Source organism: Aythya ferina (genome assembly GCF_964211825.1).
Source record: "Aythya ferina genome assembly, chromosome: 3".
NCBI classification, from domain to species: domain Eukaryota; kingdom Metazoa; phylum Chordata; class Aves; order Anseriformes; family Anatidae; genus Aythya; species Aythya ferina.
In genome coordinates, this window is record NC_140298.1 from 77,489,085 (window position 1) to 77,502,233 (window position 13,149).

Below are 13,149 nucleotides of genomic sequence, written 5' to 3' on the forward strand. Positions count from 1 at the left end.
TTGTAACTTAACCACCTTTTGTGCCTAGCAAAAAAAAAAAAAAAAAAAAAAAAAAAAAAAAAAAACAAAAAAACACATCAGAACAGAGACCTGAAAACATCTGAAATAAAGGCCATGACTCTTTGTTTACCTTTCCTCACTGAAGAAGTCATAAGGATGATGATGGTCCGGTGTTTTGGGTTTTGTTTTTGTTTTTAGCTTCAATTGCCAATATTCCCTTTGAAATGATAAATGTCTCTGTTACGATGTTTGTGAAATGTTACATTGTGGTTGATAAAAAATGCTTATATGGAGGTAAAATAAATTGGAATGTCACTAGGGATATCCAAATAACTTCTAAAAGCAATCACTTCACCATTAGAAAGTTTGGTTCCATAGGTGTTTTGAAATAAGTCCTGTTGGAATAGAGACCTGTCAGACTATGTCAAGACAGTAACAAATTTAAGCAAAGCAACAAAACATGCTTGGGAATGCTATGAAAATATCCATGGAGTTAAAAATCATGACAAATGTAAAAATATTAATGCAAATCATGAAATAGAAAATCTCTTAGTATATTGTTAATGTCTGGAAGAGCAAAATTGTTGCTTTGTGTCCATTTATTGATCTATTCTGTTCAAATAAGGTTTATTGATAGTATAACAATGAATGTTTTTAGTGCATCATTCAGAATGTACCTCTGTTCTTTTGTTTCTAAAACCTGGGATCAGTCTGTGAGGAATCATATGTGTACTTTACTTCATAAGCTAAAGATAGTTCTCCTGGGTAACTGTACACTCTCTAAACTCCTGCCAGGCCTTTTCCTGGACTTTATTGATTTCTCCTTCTGGTGAAGATGCTCCAGGACCTTGCTGACCTCTCTTTTGGGGAAAAGTGAGTCTTTGGGGGAGCAGTGAGGGAAATTTCTGTGCTCTCTCCATATCTTGAGCACCAAAGAGCCTTCATTCACTGCAATGTCTTCCTAGCATCTTCCTTGTTCTCAAACAGTTTTGTGAGCAGTTAAACAATTGAGGATTTAGAATTGAGCAATAGCTTACAGCAGCATGAATTATTGATGTAGTGTTTTTGATTTGACACTTGCTACTGTGTCATGTTGATTCAACTCGTATTTGAGTAATCTCAGGCAGTGAATTTTCTTCAGAAGATATGTAATGAAGTCATCGCCTTCTGGAGAACAAGGCAGCACACGTGAGTATCAAACGTGCCAGGAAGACAACAAGTCTAGCCATATCCCAAAGCTGAATTTGTCATTCAGAAGTCTGGGATTCTCAAAGCTTGCTGATGGCCTGATTTATTCCACTGTTTGACATCCAGGCTGGCCTCTCAGACCCATGGGTTTGTTTTGCTCCAAGACTAACTACCAGCACTGAAAGGAGAAAATTACAAAAATAAGTGAAAGTGATCTTTTCTGATAGAAGTATTTGAATAGTCAAATATCTGCTTTAGAATGAATGAATATTCTGGCATTATTTTTTTTATGGATATGGAGATCATCCAGATTTTCATTGCAACTTAAGAGTATTGCTTAGCAGAAATTCTAAGAAGTCAGGAATACTGATCTATTTGTGAAAAACTATAAAATCTGGCTTTTCATACATAATATATTGTATACTAGACTTGATAATTCTAGAGTTTTCTCAATTTGAGGTTTCTCTATGTTATTTCTTCCCTTCTGTCTTGAGTATATTTTTTGACCTGGTTTCCTACAGAGATGAAGCTGAAATAATAATGCTGTCCAACTGATAGCTCCTCTCATTGTCCACCAGAAACTTTTTTTTACCCCTGGGGATAAATTTCAACCAATATAAATAGAGGAGTAGAGATTTCAAAGTGATGACATTCTTACAAACCTCAAGACTGCTGGTGACCAGGGAGATAAGAGAGATGATGTTGATGCCCCTACTGAGGGGAGAGCAGTAGCAAGCATTCAGCTTATTAGACATTAGAAAATTCATGTGGGTACTCCATAGGATGCTGAACATCCTAGCTTTTGCTACTCACAAGGTTGGTGATTATAGTTTTCAATTTCTCTGCTCCTTGGGAGTGCACAGTCTCTGGGAGGTTTTGATCATGCCTTTTCTCCTCCATAGTTGGTTCAAAATAAACTCTTATCCTGAGATGTTTCTGGTAATGAGATATATGTAAGTGCTGCTGTTGTTCCTTGACTTTATAAACTGACCTGTTGCTTTCCTAACCCATAATTTAATACTTCTCAATGCAGGTCGATAGCTGACTGTGCAGTAATTTTCTTTTCTTATCTTGCCCCAGTGCAAACACTTGATTGCTGTGGTCACAATAAAATGTACTTTCTTCCAGTCAGTTTCTCTGAATTGCTTACAAGTTTTTGATTAGGTTGTAATTTGTTTCCTTCCGTCACTGCTGTTTCTTCTGCTTACAGCTGAATCCAAACTTTCTGTTCTGCTTTCTCTTCATAGCATGGTGTCATAACAATGTGTGTGTCATGACAAGAGAAGGATAACAGGATAATTATTAAAATGCATCATAAGTTTATCTAGCAGGGACTTATGTTCTGATATATAACTATAGTTAAGAGCTATATTTCTGCACAATTGTCCATTTTCTCCTTTATTGCCTTTCCAACATCAATACCATCACAATACTTGCCTTTTGTCTCTCTTTTGTTAGCTCTCTAGAAAATTCTTTTGGGTGCTTTTTTAGAAAGTTTTGATATAGTTGATTTGTTAGTCTTCTCCTATTGTAAAAATCATATCACCTGGACTTACTGCCTGTGCATGAACATACATAAAGTAAATCAACTGTGTAGAGCACTTAGTGGTGTTAATTTTTTGTCAAATATTCATCTGCATTCAATGCAGGTGCACCAAGCTCTCCTTTACATATTTCAGAAATCATTTAAATATTATTAAAATCTGCATTCCACATTTGGTACAGAGCATCATGTTCATATAGTGATTAAATTTAACTCTATTCTACCAGCTTAGGAGGAAGGAGGCACATAAAAATACCTTTTTCTATGGGAGCAAGAATGTATGCTGGTGCAACATCTTGCCCTACCCCATCTTCTCATACTTGCACGGAGACAAACAGCCTTATCTAAACCCTTTTCAAGGATCAGGATCTCCTGGCTCTTGCCTGGCCAAGCCACATGGCACAGCCTGCTCACCTCCTGAGGCAAGGCCAGGCACAACCACTCTATTCTGGTCTTGTCCCATTTGGTTGAAGAGGCTTCTCCCACAGCTGCTTCTCACACCCACCCATCACCAGAAGTTGCTGCTCTCTCAGAAGCACAGGATGTAGCAGCATATGTAGGTGTTACCCGGTCTGTTTCAGTTAAACTGGATCTGGAGGATCTTAAAAAACCTTGCCAGTGAAAGTGCTTAACCTGAATCTCTTTGGCAGATCTGTTAGGGTGTGGAAACACCTGGGGTTATGTTGGCAGGTCTAGGAAGGAAGGGCAGTGACATCCTGCAGAGAAAGGGAAACATCCAGAGGGCATTGGCCTGGGTTTGGAGGCCAGGAAAGTGGGTTGTGGTGTGAAAGCCAGCAGCTGGGCTCAGAGCAGCCTTTTAGCTTGGTCAGCTGCAGCCAAAGCAGCTCAGCTGACTTCAGCCTAAAAAAAAATTCCCCCGTGTCAGTGAGGGGAGGTGATGGTTCTGCTAAATTGGTTGTATTTCTGTTGCATGTGGGAAGATGTGTACCTTGAGCAATCTTTGAATGTGGAGCTGTGTCAGATGTACCCAGGCTAGGGTGTTTGGGCAGGAGGTGTTGCAGCTAACTTGCCACAACACCATTATTGCTGAATATCTGCAGTAGAAGCTCTCCTGCATGTGCTTTCTTTGATACATAGCACAAATCTTTCCTTGCTGATTTGAGAGATAATGGCAATTCTGTACTAGACTGTGCTGCAAGGATGCAGCTCTTAATTAAAAATCTACAATTTTGCTGTGCTCTCCTTAGGAGGATCCCAGGGAACCAATAACTGATCAGAAAGCATTTTTTTCTTTTTTATTTTTTCCTTCTGTAATCCGGATTAAGCAGTATTTGCTGTGTATGTAAAGTTAGCAACATGCTGTCTTCCTCTCTCTTTGCTTTTCCCTTCCTGTCCACATAATGCATCCGAAAGAGGAAGGTGAAGTGGGTTTGTAGCCCATATTTATGTCTGCAGATCTAAACACACTGATGTAGGACAGGGGAATGAATAACATCAGCTAATTTCTAGCCTTAGTGGGCAAATAGGCCACCTTTTATGAGCCTTTTTATGAACCTTTAGAACTGGTTTACAACATTGAGAAATCACAAGCTTGTCAATAGGCCCCTGAGCAACCTGAAACTGTGTTCAGTAACGCCACTACAGAGTTGTTGAAATGTCCTTGGAAGACACGTTAAATTCAGCACCTCTTAGGTAGAGGCAGCTTCCTCCATTTGAACCCCAGATCCCTACTGTTGGTATTGGATGGGATTGCCATTAGGCACCTCTGTTTCTGTGAAAAGAGGCTAGTAGGTCAACAGAAATAAGTATAGAAGTGAATGTCACTGTAGCACGCAAACCATTTTTATAAGACAAAAACAAATGCCTTCAGATCTCTGTGTTTGGTCTTTATCATTATAATTCTTAATGGAGCAAGACAACTTGGAGGATACCTTCCCCATTACTTTGAGGCAGTTCTAAATACAAAACATTTAGCAGTACTTGTGTGATAAGTCTTAAAAGACAAAGAAAACACAAAAACTTAAAATAAGGAAAAGGAAGGAGGAAATTTCAGTGTGTATGTCCAGAACCCTAGTAGTACTGATTATTTATAGTTTCAGGACTTTATTGCATTAAAGCTTGTAAATCTTCACCATGACATAACATATCCTGAAACCTCTTGGTGTTGTCTTAGAAGCTCTGTTGATATCAGTATTTTCATATATGCTATAGAAAATACCTAAGGTGTATTTCATGATGTCTATACCATCATTTGGTGACTGAGATACTAGACAAGCATTAATAAACCTCATGCAACTCTGTATTCTGTCTGGGTAATATATTCCTTTCTACTCAGACTTGACATCTCCTTTCAATTCTGTTTTGCCTAGCTTTGAGTCCTGTGCTATTTGTATTCTCTAGCTAAAAACCTCACCCATTGATAAGTACGAAGTCTTCATTACAAGGTATTTTCTTAGACAGAATCAGAAGTGTTGGCAGCTGGTACATATTTCGTACAGATTAATGAAAGTGCTCTGTCACATACCACTGTGTGATGCTAAGGAGATTATTGTTAAGGTGAGTATATATGTCCTCCTCCTTCCTCACCAAAAATAGCTATAATTCTTGGGCAATATGTGGTATGCTTTGTTCATATGTAATTACTAACTATAAAGTTAGATGTTAGAGTCTTTAATTAAGAGAGTGTCCATTAAATAGTGTTGGCAAGATTTGCTGTGTAGGTACATGTATTTTTATGTGGAGAACTTGATCTCTTCTGTCTGTTGTGGACATGGTTTGGTTAGATATGAATGATAAAGGGAACAGAAGTTGGGAAGATGGTGTCTAGAAGTTCTGTCTCTGAGTGGACAAGCAGTTCTGAAGACAGTATTTGAAATGTAACTAGAGTTTCCCCCATGGTACCATACAAAGAGATGCCCAATACCTGAAGTATATCTATATTTCTCAGGGCTTAGGCAGTTTTGAATAACACTGTTAGATTTGGCAGATGGTGTGACAAGATGTTGGGCAATCATATGGCACTTCATTTAAATTTAAATCTAGGGTATAGTGGGAGTGCTGGAGCTTTTCCGCTGCGGAATGAATAAAAATCTGGAGGATTGGCTTTATATACTGTCCTTGGAAAAAAAGGGAAAGCGTTCTGGCATTGAGGAGCAGAATAGAGCTCTGTGTTTCTGTTGCCACTTTTCCAGAGCAAATGGGATGCTCTTACAGAGAAAAACTGTAGTTGGATGATGAGATGACAGGACAGGCACAGCGATTTGCCTGCAGTCCTGCCTGTAGCAGAGCCTTGCTTGCATGCAGGAACACAGCTCCACCCCTGAAGCAAGGAGTCATGGTTCTGTAGCCCAGTTCACCAGGGCTGTCAATGTGATTAAAAAGGATGCACTTCCCCCTGGGGGAGAAACAAGAGTACCTAGAGCTCATAGGACATCAAGAGCATGATGGGTTAGGGCCGTAGCAGCTGCCCTGTGAGGAGATGCTGAGGGACAGGGACTGGCCCAGCCTGGGAGAGGTGGTGTATAAGAAGTAGCTGGGGAGACAAAGGGCCTTGGCTGAACCCAGGGAGGCTCAGAGTGGATTCAGGGAGAAACTTTCTCCCCATGGGACAGGCTGCCAGGGAAGGCCACTGGCACAGTTCTCAGGGTTTCTACCCCCAGTCCCACACAGCCCGGAGTAGCCCCTGCCTGGCTTCAGCACTGAGCCTGCTGCCTGTTGGGACGGGGACATACCAAGTGCCCAGCCAGGCACAGCTGTCAGGTATCCCATCATCTGAAGTTCAAAGCTGAGCCTTTGAGAAGTTGCTGTTAAGTTTATATTACCATCTGTGCATGAAAAATAATGTAATGGGGAACAGGAACCCTAATTTCCCAGACTAGAAGAAAGCCAGTGACAAGTACCTTTAATAAGAAATAACAAATAGGCACTTAAACAGCATAGAGTTTCACAGTCCCTGTCTTTAAGAGATTACATTATCAATATATTTAATATGGCTAAATTCAGTTATGTAAAATCATTTGTAAGTGTGCTGCACGTGCTCTGTTTCAGGCTTCAAGTCTAATTCAGTTAGCTGCTGCCTTTGCTGCCTAAGAGAAGCTTTCTCCAAGGCACAATGTGGTATTATGAATAGGCAGGAATTTCTGTAAACATGTTTTGCTTAAGTGTTAGCATGTGATACTTATGGTCTGCAATCAGAAATGAAACACTAATCCTATTGCTTTCTTAGAAGACGGCATCGCTTGTAATGGCGTGATTTTGAGGCTTTGAAGAAAAAGGTCCCTCAGTGGGGTTAGGTCCTTTGAAATATATTTCCTGTTTTTCTTCTTGGAAACCTCAAATATTAGAAATTCTACACCACCATCCTTGTGTTCTCTTTAAGTGTCTTCTCAGAGGAGCTGGAGTGCAGTGAAATCTCATGATAATGAAGTCTCCAGAGAAGACAGCCACTCGCTAGGCTGTTATTAAGACTGTGTCTTGCTTCTGTTTAACACATGCACGTGTGCACATGGCAAAATAAAAGCAATTGTTTCTAAAACAGACATAGTCTCACTTAAACAAACATAAAGCAAAAAGCTCCTTTCAGTGTTGTCAAAGTTGCTTCATAAACAGTGATTGCACATATGTTCCCTGAGTAGTATAAGGTTGTTTGCATTAACAAGCCAGCGGTGCTTTCAACCACCTCCTCACTTTTCCCCATCATTACTCAGAAATTGTCACTAATGGTGCTTGCTGTTTACAGTGGAGAGCTTAAAAAAAGCTTAAGAAGATGAGTGCATGAGCAATATTTTTTTTTTTCTTTCCCCTTGAACTTTCATTTGTTTGCTGGAACAGCTAGAATTGTGAAAGGAATTGAATTGAAGAAAAATCTCTCCTGATTATTAATGGATAGTCCTTTTATTGATGTGGTTGTAAACTCTCCACTTGAATATGGAAGTCTCATAGCACAGAGCCAGGGTTTGATGCCTTTATGAGGAAGAGGATGATGAGAGGATGACAGTAGCTTTTGCTGTTCTGAATTTGGTAGTTTTATCTGTGATAGCTTGAAGAGAGTATACTTGCTCTCCATGCAGTTCTTTTTATTAATGGATTATCTCACTTTTGTGTACCTTTGCTCCTTCCGGACTGTCATTACTTAAAGCTAGCTGGAAGTAGCACTTAAAATAGAATAAACGAGATGATGTTTTTCTTAAACAGATTTACCAATAGAGCCAGTGTATTGTTTCTGTTCTACCAAGTTTTGAAAGAAAAATAAATAAATACTAATTAATTAAGCTTTACTGGTTATAAAAAAATAATGCCAAATGGAAGCTTACTTGCTGTAATCATATTTAAGTAGAGACAATTGCTTGTTTTGATTGAACTGTAACAATTCATGCATCTTGCCATGGAAATTGAATGCTATTATAGAAACTCATCTATTTTAATGGAAATAATACAACCTTCAGCTGTATAGTCACTGTGTTAATTAAGTGACTGGTTAATAAGCCGGCCTTTGTAGAGAGTTAAATTATGTCATGCAAAGAAGGAACAAACTCATTTGGAGACTTCTTTAGAAAGAATTAGTAATTGGTAAAGCATCTACAGAGTGTAGAAGGAAGCTGAATGAATGTACCCAGCTGACCTATTTTGCAACTTCACATGAAGTGATATTTACCTCTTTTCACATCCAAACAATATAAATTAAAACTTTGCACCATAATGATATGGAAAGTTGCTTGTTCTTTAAACTTGTATAAAAACATATAACTTTTAAGTTCTATTGCTTAAAATTAAATGCAAGTTTATATTCTGGAAAAAAAAAAAAAAAAAAGTGAAAGATGTGATGCAGAGATGTACTTTTTTTTTAAAAAAAAAAAAAAGGGAACTTCCAAAACATAATTGTTTACTCAGCTCTTGCTGTAAGTATTTTGCTGTGAAAGTTTCCTAAGCACTCATTATGAAATGGTCATTCTTTAATTTTGTATCTCTTCCTTATTTCAGTACTTTAAAAATATATATATAATTTTCTTGCCTAGAACTTAGAAAGTATGTAAGATTAGAGCTGAATCAAAGCATATATATATATTAGAAAAAGTAAATTCTGATTTTGGACCATGCAGGTACTCTCCCCACCCCCTCTCCATCCTCTGATTTGGTTTTGGTTGTATTTGATTAAAGCCACCAAAAAGACAGAACTTTGAGTCCAGGCTTTTCTGCAGACCTGCCTCTGTCAGGGTAGGAATGAATGCATTTTTTCCTGCACTACACCTGGTTGAAAACTGGAGAACAGAGCTAACAGCTGGTACTGTAGTCTCTGTAGTGAAGGACATTTCCTGCGATCTCAGTTTTCTTGTTAAGGCTTTCCAGTGGCAGTATTTCTTAAAAGAAGGAAAGTGGGGCTGACAGGTTTAGCTACCATCTGATGTGAGTCAAAGTGTATGTATAAATGGCAGCTGATCTGTTGTGTCTGTGATGAATGAGGCAGCCCAGCAATTTAGGCTTAGAAGACAAGAAGAGCCCAGTAAAGATGAAGTGTAATTACCATTTGAAATTAAACTTCTCTTATTTGTTCAGATGTCTTACCAGGAGCTGTGAGGTCAAAAAAACTCTTGCCTAATAGCAAATAAATGCCAATATACTTGGTGCTTTCCAGAGCTTGTGGAAAGCTCAGGCAAGTGTTCAATGTAATAGGTCTGATGCTGAATTAGAAGGTACAAGTGTTGTTAAAAGAGGGATGAACACAGGGGAAAGATATTTAATCACATTGTTCTTGTGAGAGGAAGAATTGTGTTGCCGAGGTGCAAGACACCCAATCTCTTGATGAGAAGCTTGTAAGCAGGTTGATAAGGCCGTGACTTTGTATTTGAACCACATGTCACAGTGTAGAAGAGGGGTTCAAATTCCAAGGCAACAATTCCAAACCACACAGAAGCTGAGCTGGCAGGTGCATCTGGCTCTGCTCCTCTCCATGCCATTCTGAGCTGCTCCATCAGAAAATGGGCCAATCTAGACAGCTGAAAAAAAATAATAAATGTGCAGAGTAAGACCTAGTGCTGATTTTTCTGGTATTCGTGTTGTCCTGTCCTATATTTTTCGTCAGAGGCCTTGATAGGAGCAGATGGAGACACATGCTCTTTGTTGGAGACCTTTTTAAGGTTTGATCTTGCAATAGAGAGTGTAGGGCATGTATCCTCATGTTCAGAAACATGAGGATAGATGGATGATCACTAAATGGGATGTGATGAGGGGGCAGATGCTAAGCCTAAGGTAGTGGTGTGGGAGCTAAAAACAGCTCGATGTTTTGGGATCTGCACTTGCACAGTTCCAGCAGATAGCACAGCAAGCACCTAAGTTGTGATCAGTTGGAGTTGTTCTGGGATTGTTCAGAGAAGCAAATTCTGTAGGGAGGGAAAAAAACAAAAACAAAACAAACAAACAAACAAAAACCCTTAATCTGAGTAAGGAATATTAAGGCATGGCTACGTCTGGTGTCAGTGTGTGTGAGTTTCAAAACTTGTTAAGAAAATAAGCATATGGACTGCAATGTCTAAAAGGCACATAGGCTTTTTTGAGTGAGGAACATAGCAGACAACCCTTTTCCATTTTCCATTTCTTCAGAAAATGTCTTCACACATTTTCTTGTATATTTATGTCTCTGAATTTAGGGAGGGAGGGAAGCTGAGGAGACAAGCAATGTTGGGTTCTGATGGAGATTAGCACCAGTTTGTTTGCAAATGGAAGTGCAGAAGAGCTGCAGTGATGTGTTATATTGTTAATTATGTTTCAGTGGAAAAGCTGAGACTCAGGAGAAAGAGGCATTTCCAGTAACAACTCTGGAACTGGAGCTCCAGCCTGCATGAACATGGTGCTTAGTATTTGTTGGTGAACTGTGGCATCTGAAATGGTACTGCTCTATACAAAAATAGAGCTTAACTGTGCTAAATGGCCACGAAACACTTATTGAGGTTCCTATTTTAATGTTTAAACTAAACAAAATAGCAGGTTGTTGGGGGAATGAATTCTGTCACAGTTACTTTCTAGAGGAAATTGTTCCCTCATTTTTTAAATTAGAGGAACAAAAATATTTGGTCATAAATTGCATGAAAATAGCACATAATTTTCCTGCACTTCTCATTTGGGGCACTGAGTCTGTGGGACATTCACTTAAAGGAAAGCAGCTGGGGGCAGAGCACGTAGGAGTAGGATGCAGAGCTGGGGTGACTGGCCAGCTGGTGACTTGGAAAACGAGGTGTGCAAAGCACGGAAAAGGCGTGAGGAACATTTGCTTTGTGCTGTGTGGCCTTGTGGCTTTCTGTGTACAGTGACAACAGCCATCAATTATGTAGAGCAGAGAAGTGAGGAAATGTTGGCCTTGTGTAATGTGGTGGGAGCGTTTTGCAGGAACCAAACTCCCCCGAAACCTTGGCTGGTTCTCTGAGGCCTGTGAAGCTGACTGCTCGTCACAGTGAAGCATGGGTGGACGCCTGCTTTAGTGCTGTGGTGGCTTTGCACAAGGTCCTGGCACCGTTCCTGTCTGGGGAGCCCTGGGGACACCTCTGCCACTGGCTGCTGGGGGCACCGTGGCCTGGTGCAGGTGCAGGGTCAGAGCAGGCCAAGGCCTTCAGCTGCCCCGAGTGTAGAATGTTGCCCCCTCTGAGGAGAGTTATGTGTACTGTCCGTATCACTCTTGTAGATGGTTTGTTTTCCTCGTGTTTATTCTGTCAACACACTCCTCTGAGAAGGACAAACAGCAAAAACGAGCACTGAAACAGGAGCAGCAGTAACTGCTTGTTTTATAGCCAGGGTGGGTAGGTTGAATCCAGCAAGACCTTGTAAATGCTTTCCTCCTCCACTGACTGACAAAACGAAGGTGTGGTGGCAACAGCAGTTGCACCCAGTTGTAAACATGTAGGTGGCAGGTGTCCTGATTCAGATTATTTTCCTCCTTCAAGGTAGAAGACACTTTGGATATCTTGGATCTCTCTGTCCTCCATTTAAAAATGGATTGGTGCTATAAAAATGCCGAGGCTAGGATGTTTCCTCTGGTTATAAATTTCCCACAGAAAGATCGCTCCATCTTTAACAACTTCATGCCGGGTCTGGTGCTGAAGCTTGAGTTTAACAAGGTTTATTAAAGAAGGCTGGCTGAAATTGTACTGATTTTCTTTTTCTTGCACTGTAATTGTACTTCTGAAGTAGGCTTCAGTTTTGGTAGCAAACATTACCTTATTTTCTTCTCCATAGCTCAAGAAAAACTCTGGTGTTAAAATGTACCTTTTTTTTTTTGGACAGGAAATGTAATGAAATATGTATTGAAGACTGGGTCTGCATGAGCAGGAAATAAATCCATAATCAAACATGGAAATCTGTAGGAAAGGTGATTTTTAGTTAAAAGATGTACCTGCCTTTTCCCATCTGCTAACTTGTTGTTTTACTGGATCTGGGGAGTCAGAGATTTGTTATGAGTCTTTGCCTTGAACCAGCAATGCCTTTTCAGATCATGGAGGAATTGTACAGGACTTTATTGTACAGGACTTTTTATTCATGGGTAGCTCAGGCTTTAAAAAACCACCACCACAAACCACTAGCAACAAAACAGATGAAAAGAGCTTCTCAGGATTTAGGCTGTAGCACCTCACAGATGGCCCCACGCTGTGGTTTGGCAGTGGGGCCCCTCTGGTGGTTATGGGGCATACTGCATAGGAAGCAGCCCTCCCACCTGGAGGTCAACATTCAGCTGGGGGAGCTGTGAAGTAGGACTACATTTCCTCATAGATCTCCAGCTTATCCTCACTGGCTCCACCACTATACCTGGAGGACGGCACAGCCAGATCTTTTGCATTTACCTGTTTGCCTCAAAACAATTTTTTTTTTCTGTTTTTAAATGACGGAGAAGGAAAAGAGAGGCCATCAGTATGTGTTTAGTCTCAAGGAAGAGCATTGGCAATGCTTGTGCAGGCCTGAGATTGTGTAAAGCAGAATACAGGAAGACGCGCATGCTCACTGCAAAATTTCAAGTTGTCCTCTAATGTATAATAATCCTGATAATAAGCATTACTTTGAGTTGTAAGACAAAGCCTTCAAAATGCAGAGTAGACAGCAGTGTCACCAGGAAAGTTTCTTGAAAGGCAAAGAAGTTTGTTTTCTTTAACGAGGCAAATGAGTTATGTCCTCGGGATTCAGTTGTGCCAAGCAGATGATAATGGAAAATCGTTATTTGTGAAAAAGTTTATGGGTATGCCTGCATTGCTATGCATGAATATTTTTCACCTCAAATAACCCCAAAATGAAGTTGGCTGAATACACAGACTCTTGAGGACTGGGCCATGCTCCATCATTTCTGTGAGATCTATCCTACCCATTGCAGCTGGCATTAAAGTGAGGACAGGTTCCTCAGGGATTCCTGTTTGAGCCCTGAAAATCTCCTAAGGACAGATCTTCCACAGAAGATTTGAGCTCCATCTCCAGGACTTGGCCAC

The 13,149-nt window shown here is 40.1% G+C and overlaps 1 protein-coding gene and 1 long non-coding RNA gene across 7 annotated transcripts in view; one reads left to right on the plus strand and one right to left on the minus strand.

Moving 5' to 3' along the window:
• Window positions 1–13,149, plus strand: part of PKIB (cAMP-dependent protein kinase inhibitor beta) — a 56,162-nt gene that overhangs the window by 1,226 nt on the left and 41,787 nt on the right. Inside the window, exon 1 of one of the 6 annotated variants that reach the window (XM_084515670.1) lies at window positions 803–873. The exons of the other annotated variants lie outside the window; for them this stretch is intronic. The gene's annotated coding sequence lies outside the window, so the exon portion shown is untranslated. Of the gene's footprint in view, window positions 1–802; window positions 874–13,149 lie in introns of those variants that run through there. 6 annotated transcript variants of the gene reach the window in all.
• Window positions 877–3,179, minus strand: LOC311435032. The gene is made up of 2 exons (XR_014691879.1): window positions 2,988–3,179; window positions 877–1,366 (listed from the first exon to the last, which is right to left on the minus strand). It is a non-coding gene; the product is annotated as an uncharacterized lncRNA (long non-coding RNA).